This window comes from Drosophila mauritiana, unplaced genomic scaffold (assembly GCF_004382145.1).
Source record: "Drosophila mauritiana strain mau12 unplaced genomic scaffold, ASM438214v1 U_201, whole genome shotgun sequence".
Lineage (NCBI taxonomy): Eukaryota > Metazoa > Arthropoda > Insecta > Diptera > Drosophilidae > Drosophila > Drosophila mauritiana.
Genome location: NW_022881336.1, coordinates 24,266 through 29,384, shown reverse-complemented (window position 1 = coordinate 29,384; position 5,119 = coordinate 24,266). Strand labels below are relative to the sequence as shown.

Below are 5,119 nucleotides of genomic sequence, written 5' to 3'. Positions count from 1 at the left end.
GTATCGTGGTGGCTGTGGTTGGTACCCATATCGCGGGTAGAGCCTTCGTGTTCGACGTTTGAGTTACGGTGCTAGTTGCGCAAAACTCGGGTGCTGTGACCCAGAGATCAGTAGAGATTTTAGGTAGATGTCGCTCCTCAGCAAGGGGGAGTGCTTGCCCGGCAAGCAAGTACTCGAATATACTCGAATATACTTTCATATACATATGAAAATGATTAATTATAATATGTATAAGGGAAAAAATGCTGAAAATATCCCACATTCTCTTAGTATTATAGAGAAAAGCCATTATAGTGAGAGGGTATAGTAGTGTAAACGACCGGAATTACGACAGAGGGTTCAAAAACTACTATAGGTAGGCAGTGGTTGCCGACCTCTCATATTGTTCAAAACTTATGTATTCATATGATTTGGCAATAATATGAGTAAATTAAAAAATATACATATGAAAATGATTAATTATTATATGTATAAGGGAAAAAATGCTGAAAATATCCCACATTCTCTTAGTATTATAGAGAAAAGCCATTATAGTGAGAGGGTATAGTAGTGTAAACGACCGGAATTACGACAGAGGGTTCAAAAACTACTATAGGTAGGCAGTGGTTGCCGACCTCTCATATTGTTCAAAACTTATGTATTCATATGATTTTGGCAATTATATGAGTAAATTAAATAATATACATATGAAAATGATTAATTATTATATGTATAAGGGAAAAAATAATCATATTATATATGAATAATGTAAAAAAATTGAAATGTTCCTATAATCTCTTAATATATAAGAGAATAGCCCGTATGTTGGGTGGCAAACGGAATTGAAAATACCCGCTTTGAGGACAGCGGGTTCAAAAACTACTATAGGTAGGCAGTGGTTGCCGACCTCCCGCATTATTCGAAATATTTATTTCGGATTATGTTTATATTGGTTACATACAATAAAGTATATTATTATCCGTACAAATTTGTTTCTCAGTTCTATAGAACACGGGACTTGGCTCCGCGGATAATAGGAATATACGCTTTATAGATAATATCGTTGAAACAAAAGTCAAGTTTCTATTATATATAGAATAACAAATCGTGTCCATATATTATCGTTAATTTTTGGAGGCAGGCAAATATTAATTTATTACCTGCCGTATAGTTGGATTATTATATCGTTACGGTATAATACAAATATGGATTCTTATGAAAGAAATATAAAATTATATATTAAATGTGGAAATATTATCATATGCGCTTGGTTTTATGTTATATATTACCAGAGATATATATGAAAAGAGATAAATTTTAAATTTATCTTCAAAATGCAAATGATTTAACTTAATATTTATATTGGTTAAACAAAAATTGTACATGTGTGGATACAATAATTATGTATGTTGGAAATAAAATGATATTTTATAACGAAATATGTATGTATAAAAAGATAAAATTATAGAAATATATATATTACAATAATTAGATGAAATTCTTGTTATATTGGTAAAACAAGTATAAATTAAAAATGAAAATATGGATTACGAATGCTATATAAAAATGGCCGTAATCGAATGGATTTTTTACTTATATATTTAAAATTTTACCCAAAGGCGAAATATTGAATTTTATTCAATATAATAAAAATCATGGAATTATATAAAGTGAAAAATCTATATATCTATATATCTATTATATTGCTTATTTCGATTCAAAATATATGAATGGAATATGAAGGAAAAACATTATTCTGGTTGATCCTGCCAGTAGTTATATGCTTGTCTCAAAGATTAAGCCATGCATGTCTAAGTACACACGAATTAAAAGTGAAACCGCAAAAGGCTCATTATATCAGTTATGGTTCCTTAGATCGTTAACAGTTACTTGGATAACTGTGGTAATTCTAGAGCTAATACATGCAATTAAAACATGAACCTTATGGGACATGTGCTTTTATTAGGCTAAAACCAAGCGATCGCAAGATCGTTATATTGGTTGAACTCTAGATAACATGCAGATCGTATGGTCTTGTACCGACGACAGATCTTTCAAATGTCTGCCCTATCAACTTTTGATGGTAGTATCTAGGACTACCATGGTTGCAACGGGTAACGGGGAATCAGGGTTCGATTCCGGAGAGGGAGCCTGAGAAACGGCTACCACATCTAAGGAAGGCAGCAGGCGCGTAAATTACCCACTCCCAGCTCGGGGAGGTAGTGACGAAAAATAACAATACAGGACTCATATCCGAGGCCCTGTAATTGGAATGAGTACACTTTAAATCCTTTAACAAGGACCAATTGGAGGGCAAGTCTGGTGCCAGCAGCCGCGGTAATTCCAGCTCCAATAGCGTATATTAAAGTTGTTGCGGTTAAAACGTTCGTACTTGTGCTTCATACGGGTAGTACAACTTACAATTGTGGTTAGTACTATACCTTTATGTATGTAAGCGTATTACCGGTGGAGTTCTTATATGTGATTAAATACTTGTATTTTTTCATATGTTCCTCCTATTTAAAAACCTGCACTAGTGCTCTTAAACGAGTGTTATTGTGGGCCGGTACTATTACTTTGAACAAATTAGAGTGCTTAAAGCAGGCTTCAAATGCCTGAATATTCTGTGCATGGGATAATGAAATAAGACCTCTGTTCTGCTTTCATTGGTTTTCAGATCAAGAGGTAATGATTAATAGAAGCAGTTTGGGGGCATTAGTATTACGACGCGAGAGGTGAAATTCTTGGACCGTCGTAAGACTAACTTAAGCGAAAGCATTTGCCAAAGATGTTTTCATTAATCAAGAACGAAAGTTAGAGGTTCGAAGGCGATCAGATACCGCCCTAGTTCTAACCATAAACGATGCCAGCTAGCAATTGGGTGTAGCTACTTTTATGGCTCTCTCAGTCGCTTCCCGGGAAACCAAAGCTTTTGGGCTCCGGGGGAAGTATGGTTGCAAAGCTGAAACTTAAAGGAATTGACGGAAGGGCACCACCAGGAGTGGAGCCTGCGGCTTAATTTGACTCAACACGGGAAAACTTACCAGGTCCGAACATAAGTGTGTAAGACAGATTGATAGCTCTTTCTCGAATCTATGGGTGGTGGTGCATGGCCGTTCTTAGTTCGTGGAGTGATTTGTCTGGTTAATTCCGATAACGAACGAGACTCAAATATATTAAATAGATATCTTCAGGATTATGGTGCTGAAGCTTATGTAGCCTTCATTCATGGTGGCAGTAAAATGTTTATTGTGTTTGAATGTGTTTATGTAAGTGGAGCCGTACCTGTTGGTTTGTCCCATTATAAGGACACTAGCTTCTTAAATGGACAAATTGCGTCTAGCAATAATGAGATTGAGCAATAACAGGTCTGTGATGCCCTTAGATGTCCTGGGCTGCACGCGCGCTACAATGAAAGTATCAACGTGTATTTCCTAGACCGAGAGGTCCGGGTAAACCGCTGAACCACTTTCATGCTTGGGATTGTGAACTGAAACTGTTCACATGAACTTGGAATTCCCAGTAAGTGTGAGTCATTAACTCGCATTGATTACGTCCCTGCCCTTTGTACACACCGCCCGTAGCTACTACCGATTGAATTATTTAGTGAGGTCTTATAGTTGACCGAACTTGATTATTTAGAGGAAGTAAAAGTCGTAACAAGGTTTCCGTAGGTGAACCTGCGGAAGGATCATTATTGTATAATATCCTTATCGTTAATAAACATTTGTTATAATACAAATAAATACAATTTACCAAAATAAAAATATTACAAAATGATTCCACGGAATCAAAAGTTAAAGTCAAAATAAAATGAAGATGGCTTTTATTTTATATGTCGGGCTTGGCAACCTCATAAAAAGACTTTAACATTATTAATGTTGTTGTGCGTATTTGTGGCAGTACCTACTACAACAATGGCGTTTCCTATAAAAACAAATTCTCGAAAATGGAAATCGAAGAAATTGAACAAAATTTGAAAGTAGAAGTCGAATTAAAATTAAAATAATTTTGAATGTGGTATTCAAAATAAGTGTGTGTGTATATGGACCATAAGATACACGCGTTGCGAATATGTATTGTTCATCTATGTTATGAGCATACGTTGGCTAATGCAACAACCTAAAATATACAATGTTTGTACCTGTCATCCATCAGGTTAATGTTTTATATAAATTTTGCAGTATGTGTCACCCAAAATAGCAAACCATAACCAGATTTTTATGATACATAATGCTTATATGAAACTAAGACATATCGCAACATTTATTTTTAGGTATAAAAATAAATTTATTGAAGGAATTGATATATGCCAGTAAAATGGTGTATTTTTAATTTCTTTCAATAAAAACAATATTGATATTATATAAAAATGAATTATAAAACTCTAAGCGGTGGATCACTCGGCTCATGGGTCGATGAAGAACGCAGCAAACTGTGCGTCATCGTGTGAACTGCAGGACACATGAACATCGACATTTTGAACGCATATCGCAGTCCATGCTGTTATGTACTTTAATTAATTTTATAGTGCTGCTTGGACTACATATGGTTGAGGGTTGTAAGACTATGCTAATTAAGTTGTTTATAAATTTTTTATAAGCATATGGTATATTATTGGATTAAATAATGATTTTATTCATAATATTAAAAAAGAAATGAAAAACATTATCTCACATTTGAATGTGAAAAACGAAGAGAAATATTTTCTTTTTCAATCAATTAATACTGAGAAATGTCTAGCATAAAAAATTGAAATATTTTTCATCTAGAATTGTCTCTTATTAATGATTCGGAAAAAGAAAAATCTTGGTTTTGTTATTATTCTTCGTTGGTGCGTTAAATGGATAAAAAATAACTTTGCTTACAAGAACTATTGGAACTATTTATAACGAATTTAATTGATTGTTTTATCATTTATATATAAAGAATTTATGGCAAAATATAGTTATATATACAACCTCAACTCATATGGGACTACCCCCTGAATTTAAGCATATTAATTAGGGGAGGAAAAGAAACTAACAAGGATTTTTTTAGTAGCGGCGAGCGAAAAGAAAACAGTTCAGCACTAAGTCACTTTGTCTATATGGCAAATGTGAGATGCAGTGTATGGAGCGTCAATATTCTAGTATGAGAA

At 34.0% G+C, this 5,119-nt stretch overlaps 2 non-coding genes across 2 annotated transcripts; both read left to right on the top strand.

Annotated features, from left to right (window-relative positions):
- Positions 1 to 1,732: 1,732 nt before the first annotated feature.
- Positions 1,733 to 3,676, top strand: LOC117149360. Its single transcript, XR_004460236.1, has one exon. It is a non-coding gene; the product is annotated as a small subunit ribosomal RNA (ribosomal RNA).
- Positions 3,677 to 4,362: 686 nt separating this feature from the next.
- LOC117149359 lies at positions 4,363 to 4,541 on the top strand. The gene has a single exon (XR_004460235.1). It is a non-coding gene; the product is annotated as a 5.8S ribosomal RNA (ribosomal RNA).
- Positions 4,542 to 5,119: the final 578 nt, after the last annotated feature.